The sequence below is a fragment of the Nycticebus coucang genome, chromosome 8 (assembly GCF_027406575.1).
Source record: "Nycticebus coucang isolate mNycCou1 chromosome 8, mNycCou1.pri, whole genome shotgun sequence".
NCBI classification, from domain to species: domain Eukaryota; kingdom Metazoa; phylum Chordata; class Mammalia; order Primates; family Lorisidae; genus Nycticebus; species Nycticebus coucang.
In genome coordinates, this window is record NC_069787.1 from 4176311 (window position 1) to 4189773 (window position 13463).

At 52.3% G+C, this 13463-nt stretch overlaps 1 protein-coding gene across 2 annotated transcripts in view; it reads left to right on the top strand.

Moving 5' to 3' along the window:
* Positions 1 to 8727: 8727 nt before the first annotated feature.
* Positions 8728 to 13463, top strand: part of FBLN2 (fibulin 2) — a 77297-nt gene continuing 72561 nt past the window's right edge. For both annotated transcript variants that reach the window (XM_053598890.1, XM_053598891.1), the window contains exon 1: positions 8728 to 8879. The gene's annotated coding sequence lies outside the window, so the exon portion shown is untranslated. The remainder of the gene's footprint in view (positions 8880 to 13463) is intronic.

Consider the following 13463-nt stretch of genomic DNA (forward strand, 5'->3'; position numbering starts at 1 on the left):
AGAGGGCAGCTCAGGGCTGGTGCCCAGGGCAGATGGGCAGCACTTGAAGATCATCACCCCGAGAGTTTCTGCGAGCTTGGACACATTACCTGAAGACTGAAGGCTGGAATGTGGAAGCTGAAACTTCTCTCCAGGCTGTGCAGACCACCCTGGGGTCCTGTGCTCGATTCCTGGTGTAGCTCCGGGAGAGGCCCCAGAATATTGGAGGAGTTAAAGTGACCCAGCCTGAGGAAGAGCAGCCATGGGGCCCTGGCTGAGGAGGAGCAGGCGGGCCTAGAGGACAAGAGGGCAAGGCTGGAACCTGAGAAGGGAGTTCCCTCTCCCTGTGATGAAGACTTTCCTCTTAACACCCAGCGTTGCCCAAGAAGGAAAGGCGTCACCCTCCTACCCCCTATCCTGGCTCCCTCTTCTGGGTTCAGCTGAGGCAAGAGGACCTGAACTCTTTCCGCCTAGGAAGGGAGGTTAGGGGGCCTTAACCCTCAGCATTCCTGAGGCCCAGTGGGCCTCCAAGGTCTCAGAGCTGGACAAGGAAATACAAAGCCTGCTGGGCCATGGCCCTAGAGCCAAGTCTGGGGACTGAGAGGCTTAAACAGAAGAGTCTGGGACTCCAGGAGGCCATGGAGTTCACCCGAGCTACCTGGAGGGGCAGAGAGTGCCTGGATTTGGATTCTAGATCAGCTGTCTCTGAGCCTCAGTTTTGTCATCTGTGAAGTGGGAACACAGTCATGTCAGAGCATTATCGACTGCGTAACGCAGTGACTATTTTAGCTGCTATTTCTACCACCACATTAGTTTGGGTCTGTCAAGAGCCCAGAGAGATTTGCTAAATAGTACTGAGTGTGCAAAGGGGATTTCAGGGGAGGGGCAGAAGAAGGCCAGAGAGCCCCGATGGCAGCACAACTCCTGCCAGGAGACCGGGAATGAAGCAGGATGGGGGTGGGAGAGTCTTGGAATGTGATGCAGTTCCACAAAGCTTGGCCAGGATGACAGGGATTTTTCTGGCAGGTGGGCTGGAAGCAGGGATATTCCTGCAGCCGTCTCTCTCTGTTGTCTCAGAGCAGCTCTTGGTGGCCTCAGCACAAATTCCTTAATGGATCTGCAGGGGTCATCAGTCATCTGTGTCACACTAACCAGAGATCTGAGTGATGCATTTTAATGGCCACTATAATCTGGTTTCTAAACTCATGAATCTCCAAAATCCCTGTCAAGTAACCATAGGTTATTCGGACCCTCAGAGGCCAATTTTTTTTATTTAAACAGAGGTGTATTTTCACTCTTCGCATTCCTAAAAGGGGAGGCTTCCAAGAATAACTGGAAATTTCTGCCCCACAATAGCCAATGTGCTGAAGGACCATCTAGCTGAAGGAGTAGCCAGAGGGGGTTTCGGCTGGACTTAAGGGCAGTAGTAGATGAGCAAGGAGGGGACGGAACTGGAAGAGAACACAGGTAACTTGCTATCTCTATCTTAGACTGGAAGAAGCCCTTCGAGTCACAACCCCAAAGCCAGTGACCACAAAGAAAGTACAGGTAGATCTGTCTAGGTCAAATTTTAAAAAGCTCTATATGCAAAAAAAAGTACATAATCAAAGATAAACAGAGGTGGGTGGTGTCTGTGGCTCAGTGAGTGGGGCGCCCAGCTCCATATACTGAGAGTGGCGGGTTCAAACCCGGCCCCGGCCAAACTGCAACAAAAAATAGCTGGGCGTTGTGGTGGGCACCTATAGTCCCAGCCTCTCGGGATTACAAGCGAATCGCCTAAGCTCAGGAGTTGGAGGTTGCGGCGAGCTATGATGCCACAGCACTCTACCGAGGGTGATAAAGTGAGACTCTGTCTCTAAAAAAAAAAAAAGAAAGAAAGAAAACAAAATAAACAGAGGAGTCTGCAGCAGGTACTTGGCAGGCAAAAAGTCAAGCCTCTTATTATATCAAGCATTCTTATGATGATTATTATTAATATTATTATTATTGCAGTTTTTGGCCAGGGCTGGGTATGAACCCACCACCTCCGGCATAATGGGCCGGCACCCTACTCCTTTGAGCCACAGGTGCCGCCCCATTATTATTTTTTGAGGCAGAGTCTTACTCTGTTGCCCTGGGTATAGCCCTGTGGCGTCACAGCTCACAGCAACCTCCAACTCCTGGGCCTGAGCAATTCTCTTGCCTCAGCCTCCCTAGTAGCTGGTACTACAGGCGCCGGCCATCACGCCAGGCTAATTTTTTCATTTTTAGTAGAGACGGAGTCTTGTTCTTGCTCAGGCTGGTCTCAAACTCCTGAGGTCAAGCAATCCTCCTGCCTCGACCTTCCAGAGTGCTAGGATTACAGTCTATGAATTGTTAACATAAAGATGCATGCTTTAATAGTGATAGTGAACGAAGAATATGTGAATGCAGTTCTCACAAGAAATGTAAATGACTAGTAAACATTTTAATAAGATAGTCAACTTCAGACAATAAAGTACCGTCTCACTCAACAGACTGACTAAGAACTTGAGAAAGTGGTCATGCCTAGTGGGGGGTGAATGCAGGGAGTAAACACTGTTACGTAGTATGAGGGGAGGAGAACATGCCATTTTCTGGGCTCCTTTGGCAAGAGATTGAAAATATTTAAAATTTACATGTCCTTTGCCCTCCTAACTTCTTGCAAATCAATAAGTACCCAGAAATATAGATGCAAAATTATTCTTTTTTTTTTTTTTTTTTGACAGAGTCTTACAATGTTGCCCTCGGGAGAGTGTCATGGCATCACAGCTCACAGCAACCTCAAACTCTTGGGCTTCAGTGATTCTCGTGCCTCAGCCTCTGAAGTAGCTGTGACTACAGGTGTCCGCCACAACACCCGGCTATTTTTTGTGGAGGTTGTTATCATTGTTGTTTAGCTGGCCTGGGTCGGGTTCGAAGCCGCTGGCGTCAGTATATGTGGCTGGCGCCATAACCACTGTGCTACGGGTGCCGAGCCCAAAATTATTTTTTAAATCACATTTTATAATAAAAAAATTAGAAGTGATCAATGGAGGGTCAGATAAATAAACTGTGGTTAGAGCATACAGGGAAATACTGAACAGCTGTTGACAGGGATTCCTTAGATACGTGTTATGGATGTAGACAAATGGTCATGATGTGTCACATGAAAAAAACATGTAGCAGAAAAAAGTTCATTAGAAGTCGCAGCCAGGGAGGTGCTACATACACATATATGGATGTGTGGAACAGAAGTGGTTAGAAGAGATGTTCCTGGGAAGGCAGCATCTCTCTGAGCTTGAATGTTTTGTTACATGTGGTTTTTAACTTACTAAACTCACGGCCAGCCTTTCCATTTCACAGGTAGGGTAACTTGCTAGGACCAGGCTTCCAGTCTCTTTGCTGTTCGGAGGTCCTCCTTAGCCTCTCAGGGTTTCACCACGTAGACTTAGGCAAGTACCTTCCCTCCCTGGGCTGCTCTGAGGGGCTCTGTGGCTGTTCAGCCTCCTTTTCCAGCCCACTGCGGGTATCCTAGCCCCTGAGTTCAGAAAGCTCAGCTCCCTGCCCGGTAGCCCTTTGCCCCAGGAGAGCTAGCCCAAACAGCCAGGCTGGGCCACGTCTCCTCCAGGGTGACTAGAACTTCTAAGAAGTGCCAGAAATTTCATCACACCAGGACAAGGGCTGGGCCAGGGTGAGTCACGAGTGAGCCGGGCCATGGGAGGTAGGGAGATGTGCAGCCAGGCAATGTTCCTGGAATAAGCAGACAGCTTGGGAAAGAGTAAAAAATCTTGGCATGGAAGAAAAATTGCAGTGGTTCCCCACACCTTCTCTCTCCATACACACCATTCCATGCAAATCAGCCACTCTGCCAAAGGGTCATCCAGTCAGTCCCTGTTCACATACCCCTGGTGATGGGGAACTCACCACCTCCCTACAATGTTCTACTCTTTCCCTGGAAGGACAGGGAAAAGAGTGCTGCCTCTGGAGTCAAACTACTCTGAGCAGGGCCCCTAGCCCTGCCACTAAGCCTCACTTTCCTTGTCTGTAAAATGGGGGTAATATTATTTAGCACCTCTAGGATTGCTTAGAGGATTAAATGAATTAGAGCACATAAGACATCTACCAAAATGCTTGGCACTCAGTATACTGCTATTTTTGTTTGATTCTTTGTGTTTTTGTTTTTGAGCCAGGGTCTTGCTTTGTTGCCTGGGCATGAGAACAGTGGCATCATCATAGCTCACTGCAACCTCAAACTCCCAGACTCAAGTGATCTTCTGCCTCAACCTCCTGAGTGACTGGACTACAGACTCCTACCCCCACACCTGGCTAATTTTTCAAATTTTTTTGTGGAGATGGGGTCTCACTGTTGCTCAGGCAGGTCTCAAACTCCTGGACTCAGGTGATCCTCTTGCCTCAGCCTCCCAGAGTGCTGGTTTACAGGTATGAGCTGCTGGGCTTGGCCTGAACACAGTATATTATTAACATACATGAGTTTATTTTTCATTCCAATCATTGTCCCCTTTACTAAGACAAGTCACCCTTGAAGAGAGTCTGGATGTTATAAAAAATGGATCCCCAGGTATCCAGAAGGGCCTGGAAACTGCACACAGGACTGGGTAGGTAATTTTGTCTTAGTGAAACAGATTCTATTAGCCAAGACTCTTCAGTCATAGAATTTGGGTACAAGAAATCTTGAGTACAAAGAAACCCAAACTCAAACTGGCTGAAGCCCCAAAGAGCATTTGTTGGCCTAAGTGGCTTAGAAGATCCAGGGGTGGGATGGCTTTAGGCCAAGCTGCGACCGGGTGCCCAAATTTCCTGCCATTGGCTAGCCACTCGTCTCTCTCTCTCTCTCTCTCTCTTCCTCCTCCTCTGTCTTCTCTCTGCCCTGCCTTCATCTGAGCTGGTTTCATTCTCAGCATGTTTCCCTAAGAGGTGGCCACCATACAATGGGCTCACATCCGCAGCCAAGCAATGTGGCAGAAAGGGCACCCTGTCCCCCGACTCCAGCACGCAGTCTGCCTTAAATACAGAGACCCTTCACTTAAGTCACACACCCCTCCCCAAGCCAACTGCTGTGGCTGGGGAGAGAAGACTCCAGTGGGCCACATGTGGGCCAGGAGCCCACCCAGGAAAGGGAGGATCAACTCTACTCAAACAAACCACACAGACCCAGAAAGGAGAAAAGAGGCTCTGTGGAGGATACTGGGAGGCTGGTAGCTGCAGCAGGGGACGTGCATGTAAACTGCACGTTTTCAGTAGGGTTTCAAACTATGAGGTTTTACAGGAGGCTAGAGCATTCGATGCATTCATGACTGCTTATTGGAGCATTTGAGTCTGATTTTGAAGTGGGAGGAGTGGTGTAAGAAGGACATCCATGGCTTAGTGAATTTCCATGGGAAGGTACAGCCAGCCTTCGTGATGCCCAGGGACACCAGCTAATATAAAGTGGCTGCTTCTAGCCAGCAGGAAGGGGAAGGAAGGGGAAAGCTTATTGTTTCCTTTAAAGCCATGAGCCAGAAGTTGGCCACACCACTTCTGCTCCCCACCCACTGGTCCCAAACTTTCACAACCTTACCTGGCTGCCTGGGAGGCTGAGAATGGAGTCTTCAGCCGGGCAGCTGTGTGTCCATCTAAAGTTTCTATAATTGTGTTTCTTACATGAACAGTGGGGGCTGACTAGTAGTTTTTGCCACAGGTTGAGAGGATCTGGGTGGGTCCAAAAGCATTCATGGTGGGATGGAAAGGCAGAGACATGGGAAGTTCCTGGTGTAAGTTAACAAATTAGCTTTTCTTGGGTGAGTAGTAGGAGTCTGGGATGTAAGGATGGGGCTGTGAGTGGGTGAAGGGCTGGAGAGGTGGCTGGGGTCTGGACCAGAGAGGGTTGGAACTTGGCCCCGAGGAGTGATCGTGTGGCCACATGTCCAAGCTCCATTCATGTTACTTGCCAACTACTTCTCTGGGCCACCCTAAGGCTTGAGGCCTGAAGACCGGTAGTACAGCCCCCTTGAGAGGAGGGATGAGAGGAGACTTGCATACTCCACTTTATCTTTATCTATAAGATAAAGTGGAGACACTTCTCCTGTCGTCTGTTATCTGAGCCCGAGATGGCCAATGCGGCTGTCCCCGAGGAGCTCTACCAGGGCTGTTATCACAGGCAAAGCATGTATCACCCACCAGGAATTTGGAGCCCAGTGCTTGCTGAGATATGGTTGGAGGAAGTTCCAGGCTGATAAGACCTAGACAGAAATGATCACAGTGGGCAGTGGAGTTATTTACATCACTGGCAATCTGACCAGCCCCCTGGGAACCAAGGCTCCAGGGCTGGCATGTGCAGGGTTACCTGCACCAGCTGGCCAGCCCAGATGGGATGAGAGGGCTCACTGGGCTTGCTGGGTCTGCATCCTCACCAGACAGTCCCAGGGAGGTCATTGTGCCTCTTTGAGACTCAGTCCCAGCATCCAGAAAGTGAGCAAAGTAATAACTCCATAAACTGTGACAGGCTTAGGAGCATGGGGTCTGGCACCCAAGGGCTTTGGTTTAAACCCACATCCTCCCTGTGTGACCCTCAGCAGGTGGCTTCACCCCTCTGGCTTCACATCCTTACCTGTAAAATAGCTCCTGCCTCTTAGGATTGCTTTGAAGTTAAAATGCTTAGAGCAATGTCTAGTATGTGATGGGTCTTCAATTAAATGTTTGTTATTGTTAATTACAATCTAAACTAACCAGAGATGTTTGGAGGAGAAAAGGGATTTACTCACAATTTGATCAGGATGTCTTTGGAAACCATGCCCGGGGAGGAAAAAGAGTCAGCCACAGGGTCCAAAATCTTGGCACACTGTCTGGGTGCAGACAATGTGGGGGCTGCCCGCTTCTGAACCAGAGGGCCTGGAACCCCTAGTAGCTTCCCCTGCCATGGCATCCCCTCCCCCAGCAGTGGGCTCTGCCTAGATGCTGTGTAATCTCTCTTGCCTCCTGTTCAACATCTGGTGCAGCCACAATGAGGGCTGCATGGGTCAGCTGTCTGCCCCCAGCTGCAAAGGAGATGGGAAAAGTCAATGTCAGAGCCCACCAATAATGTTGAGGGGGAAAACGCCACAGATAGAAGAAAGATGTTTGAAGACGAGGGACAGTGACTGCCAGGCAGAAGCCCAGCTCACCCAGGGGATCCTGCTGCTCACCTATCATCTGCTGCCCAGCAAAGACCCAGGACAGCACTGCCCCAGTCACCAGCTTTAGAACAGGCATCTCAAACCTGGCAGGGCACTAGAATCGCCTGAGGAATTTCTTTTGTTTTAAAATACCACTGTCTAGACTCTACTCCAGAACAATTAAATTTGAGTTTCCAGAGGGTGGAGTTAGGCGTCAGTATTTTTTGTAATCCCCAGTTGATTGTAAGGTACTGCCAAATTTGAAAGACAACGTTGCTTAGGAGATCTCCCTCCGGCCTGGTCTTTTAGCTTTGAAACTCCCCAAGGTGTGAGGAATCTAAGAGAACAGGAGACATGCCCACCCACAAGGAGTCCGTGCTATCTCCACCACCCCTTTTTAAACCAAAGGCCAGTCCAGCGCCAGGCCTAGGGCTCCTTGTGCTGCAGGTTGAGTCTGAAGCTGGCTGATGACTTCTCCTCCAGCCTGGGAAGTGGAGGCCTCAATACAGCACAGGGATTTGGGTCTTACAGCCTGGCACCTCCTATAGCCCCAGGCCACCTCTCTTTTGACAGAGGAAAGATTCAATCTGTCGTTTCCTCATTCATCAGTTATTTACTGAGCACTCCCTTGGGTCCAGTCCCATTCAAAGCACAGAGTTCCTGACTTAATGATGGGTTTGCTTTATGATTTTTCAACCTTAATGATGGTGTCAGATAGATACACATTCAGTAGAAACCGTACTTGGAGTATCCAGACTTTCATTCAGGTTTACACTTTCAATACAGCGTTCAATGAATTGAGTGAGATAATCAACACTTTATTATAAAATAGGTCTTGCGCTAGACGATTTTATCCAACTGTAGGCTAATATGTGTTCTAAGCACGTTTAAGGTAGGCTAGGCTAAGCTGCGATGTTTTGGAGGTTGGTGTGTTATCTACCAGATTATAGTCATTTACAAATGAATTTGAAAAGTCATCTAGTGATGAGTACTCTGGAGAGAATGCAGCAGAGTAACAGGGTAGAGTGGCAGTTGCTACCATCCAATTGTATGCAGACTTTAGCAAAGTTAAAAGGGTGAATTTTACACCATGTGAATAAAAGACATTCAAAGGTGACAGGCAGGTAGAGGTGGAAGGACAGAATTCCAGAGCCTGCCTCTGCTGGGGCCTGGCTGGCTTGGGAACCCTAAGGTGGCCCTAGGGAAGGGACTTCGTCTTGGGGTCCTGTGTCAGAGTCCAGGCCTGCATTAGCAGGGTGGGAACCCCCGGGGCAGTAGGTGGTTGCGAGTGGGGGATTACCCGGCCTCTGACAGGCCTTCTCTTCTCAGCAGCTTCCTATCCCTGCCCTGCAGGTCCTCACAATGCGCCCCAAGTTGCAGGGTTCATCTTCCACGAGGGACAGGGAGGTTCGGGCGAGTTGAGGAGGCCCGGCCAACGCCCCCAAGCCCGTGGGCAGCAGTGCGGGATCTGGAGCTCACGGTTTAGGTTGGGTGGGGGAGACGGGGCTCCGCCATGCACGCGCAGGGAGGCCCCTCTGCCCAGCTCTGCCGGGCTGGGCCCCCTCCCGGCGGGCGACCGAGACCCCGCCCCGGAGGCGAAGGCGGAGTCAGGGGAGGGGGCCCGCCGGCCCGGCCCGCCCCTCCGCGCCTCCGCCCCGCCGCGCTCCGCACACAGCCTGGGGGCGCCCGGGCTCTCGAGGCGCAGACTGCCCGGCGGACCTACCCGCTGACCCTCCAACGGACGGACGGACGCCGCGCGGAGTCACCGCGGTGAGTGCACAGGGGAACCTCCCGCCCGGGGTCTGCACCTCCAGCCTGCGCCGCGCCCCGCCAGCCCGCCCTTTTCCGCGCAAGGCTGGGGGCTCCGCCGACCTGGGCGCGCCCCGCGAGCTGCCCGCGCTTCCCCCCGCGCCGCCGGCCGGTCCGGGTCTAGCTCTCCCAGGGCGGGGCTTTCCCTGAGCGCCGCGCCCCATTGTACAGATGTGGACACTAAGGCCAGCTCAGGGTGGGAGCTGGGAGGGTTTGCGAGCGGGTCCTGCCACCCTAGTTCCTCCTCTTCCCCCGAGCTGGGTTCCCCAAGCTCCCGGGTCCAGGTCCCGCCGGTCATCTCCCCTTTTCCCACTGCTAATCCCCACAGGGTCCCACTGTCCCTTTAGTGCAGAGGCCGGGTCACCATCCCCTAGTGGGATGATTTGGGCCTCTAGGTCTGGCACCACCCCTGTCCTGCCCTCCCACCCCCCTCGCCCCCCAGTCACACCACCACACACCAGCAGGAGTTTCCGCACTCTGCAATAGCGCGCTCTCTACTTGGGCTGCTCGTTTTCCCCTTTCCCCTCTCCCGTCCGGCGCTCATCCCGCACCCCCAGTCCAGAGTCTCTCCCTGGGGTTCTTCAGACTCACCTCTTGTACCTGTTCCTTGGCGCACCCATGCCTCGGATCCACGTGCACAGGGATCTCTGTGATACCCCTGACTGTCACACAGGGGTGCTGTCACATACACAGCTCCATCACATGTCCCCACGTGTCCCTCACATAAAGTCACAAACAGTCCCACTCTGGGAGGGTCACACACCTGTGAGTCTGCCACACACTGTCACAAATGCCCGTGCCATTCTCCACTCTGTCTGAGGGGATTAGAAGCTGAAGCCTTGTGGGTGGTGGCAGCAGGCTGGGGTTGCTCTTAGCCAACTGTGGGGTGGGGGGATGGCTGTGGAGAGCATGGGGTGGGGTGCCGTGGGGGGGGCTCAGCCTCGTCAGGGGTCTCACTCCCCTCTACCCTGTGCATCCTCTTCCCTCCCCCTGCCCCAACCTGCCATGTAGGGGTACCTTCCCCTCCACTCTTGGCTGTCACAAGATCTCACCCATCTCAGCTGTATGGTGGCCTCTTGGGCCTATCCAAAGCTTGTCTGGGCCAGCAGGTGTCGCTGTGACAGGCCAAAAAGAGGAAAAGGAAAGTGGACGGTTTGGCTTGTGTCTACCCTGAACCCCCCTGAAGAAGAATGTTGGTCTTGGAGGAAACCCCAATGAATTGTATGGCAGCTGGGCAGTGTTCTCTGGGGCCTGGCACAGAGTGGATGTGTTTGTGGCTGAGTGACTGGGGCTCTGGGCACCACTTTCCCCATATGCAAAGTGGGGTAAAGGCTCCCTTGGGGGGAGGGGAGGCATGAGGAGCTGTTGCCCTGGGTGCCCCCAGACCTCCTGTCCTCCCCTGATGCATCAGAGCTGTGATGGGGGAGTGGGCAGGGGATGAAGTCAGAGAACCTTACTCTGCCAGCTGAGGCTGTGGTTGGCCTTGCGTGTTTTGTTTGGCTCTTACCATGTTATTATTATTTTAAAAATTAATTAGCTGCTAGCATTTACCAAATGGCAGGTTTCACATAAAAGTCCGGATTTCCGTCTTCTCTTGAAAAAGCACAAATTCTGGCAGTTCGGGGTCTGCCACGGCTGCCCGCCTGCTGCCCCTTGCTCCTGCCCAGCCTGCACAGGCCTCTGTATTGGCCATGTCTGCCGAACAAATTGGGCTGTTTTTGCTTCACTGCCTTCCACAAGGGTGGCACCCATGGTTGGGGAAGACTCAGGAGAGGGTCGGACCACTCAAGGCCTTAGTCATTGGAGCAGTGAGTGGTACCCAGGGGCTTGGACCACAGGACAGCTTGGTAGTGATGGCAAGTACTTTCTACTGGGGTGTGGAACAGTGGTCTGGTGTCCCCATGGAAGAAGGCAAGGGCTCATGCCAGACCACGTTCTCCCAGTCTGTCTAGACACCCATCCTTCAAGGCAGGGATTTTTGCCCATCTTGCAGGTGGGGGAAGGAAGGCTGGAAAGGGCTCCCAGCCAGCAAGTGGGAGGGCTGGGGTTCCAGTCCCAGATTTTCTGTTTCAAGAAAGCTCCTGCCCTCTCTCATCAAACAGAGGAAGGACTCACATTGGCCTTGGGGAGAAGTCCTTTCTCCCACTCCTATCTGATATACAGTGGGAGCACAGTAAGTGCTCAGGCATGACTGAGGTAAGCTAACTGTTCTCTGTGGGGGACAGGGTGGAGCTAAATTCAGGGCCACCTAAAGTGAAATTGTTCGGGCCTACCTTTAAGGATCCTTTTCCTAGGCCATGAAACCCGAGGCAGGATTTCTGAGTCTTCATGGTCACATTCACTGTGGCCCCATGACCACCAGATGGAGATGACAGAGCGTCAGGGTGAGTCCCAGGGGCCTCAGGACCTTAGGAGTGTATCATTTTGGATCCTGGATGCAATGTTGGCTTTGCCTTCGGGGGCTGTGGGGTGTGAGCATTTTCCCCTTAAACTCCTAGTTGGCCTTGGCTGTGAGCTACCACACAGAGTGGGATCTGGGGACACTGCAGTCAGGCCGAGGCATATGAGGTCCAACAATTAACTTGGAGAACTCATCCTAGAAAAAGTGCTTTGAAGGGTGGACTAGGTGCTGGGACTCCTTCGAAGTCCCTTTGAAGGAGACTGTAGTGATATTCAGCCATAAGGCACGCAGCACTTTTCCCAGGGTGCGTTCACAAGCTTAATTGTTTGGTAATTGTCTGATCTTGTAGCCAGTTCCCACCTGCCAGCCTGGGCGCCCTCAGCTGCTGAGTGGGTGGCATGGGTGGGCAGCCGCTGCACTGTTCCAAGTCCCTGTTCCTGTGACTGGGTACTGTTTTGTCTCTGTCTGCATGTGGCTGAACTCATGTACACTAAATGTCCCTGTGACATGTGGCCTCCTGGATGTTTGTTGCCTGTGAGTGGCACATGGGACTTGGGGGTGGCGGGCAGCCCTAGCCTCTTCCTTGGACCTCCTGGGGCAGACCATAGCTTTTTTGTTCTTTCCTGCTGGGCCTGGCTGCATGAGATGGCACAGAAGGCTTGGATCTCGCTGCTGTGAGCCCATAGGCTGTTCCTCCCTTCTCTGGGTCTCAGTCTTCCCTTCTGTAAAGTGGGTGCTTCTGGTGGTTTTCCAGTGCTCATAGTTGTGGTGAGCAGGTGAGCATGGAGTTCTGGGAGTTTCGTGCAGGAGGCATGGCCTACCTCTATGGCTATCTGAATTCCGAGTGGCCTTCCCTTGCTGAAGGCCTTTCCTTGGGATGCAGTTCCAGCCTGGGACAGGATTCTGGGTGCGGTGCTCTGCCAATCTGGGGGGCAGGGGCATCAGGAGCAGCTACATCGGGCCTGGGCTGCTGCTGGCGGCTTGGCTCTCCTGGGCTGATGTGGGAGTTGTTTGGCCATCTGGGGCTGAGTGTGGTCCAAGTAGCCCATGCTCAGGATAAGCCTGGACACTTGGAGAGGTGGGGGGTGGGGTGAGCCAATCAACAAGTGAATTGAATGAAGAATTATGTTGTAAAGGATGTACAGCCAGGCAGGCAGCGACACCCAGTGGGGCAGGAGGATCCCTTTAAGGAGGGGATTTCTGAGTTAAGTCAGGAGTGGTGAGCAGGGGGATACCTAGTGCAAAGGGCCTAGCGTGGGACCTACTTGTTGTGTAAGGGCCAGAAATAGGAAGGAGGCTAGAACTGGCAACAGAGGGGAGAATGGGGAGAAGGGTGGGGCAGGGAAATTTGAAAGCCAGGGAGCAGAGAGGACTCCTTTCTCCTCTAAGACATCCTCGCTAGCTGCCAGATCAAGAGGCCTTGTGCCTCTGAGAGGGGTGTTGGCAGAGCCCAGCTGCCTGCTCACTGCTCACAAGAGCCAATGCCCTGCCAGCCCTGTGCCAGGGGCAGGTTTTGCCTTGAGAAACCACAGACCAGGGGGGAGACCAACCTGATGGCAGACCTTGAGATCCAGGCGATGCATGCTGGCTGGATAGACGTGCTTCCAGCAGAGCATTGTGCAACTGTGAACACTGAAGAAGCTCTCTACGGCAAGATCTTCAAGATCTGTTACAGTGGTTCTCAACCTTCCTAGTGCTGCGACCCTTTAATATAGTTCCTCATGTTATGGTGACCCCCAACCATAAAATTATTTCCGTTGCTACTTCATAACTGTAATTGTGCTACTGTTATGCATCGTAATGTAACTATCTGATATACAGGATGTATTTTCATTGTTACAAAGGGGTCGTGACCCACGGGTTGAGAACCGCTGTAAGAGGAGAGAACAGGTGCTGGATGGTACGTGAAGTGTGATACCTCTGGTGTAAAATAAATGTAAATTCTTACTTGCTCGTGTGTGCATATACAGACCAGGAACTCGTTTCAGTGGTTACCTGTCGTCCGTCACCTGGGGTTGGAGGGACAAGGGTATAAGGAGAGGTAAGGCTTCCTACTGTGTGCTGGCTGTATTCTCTGTGTTTTGAGCCATGTCCCTGTATGGCCTATGTGGCATGAAATGAAAAAGCAGTTGGTGGGTGAATGT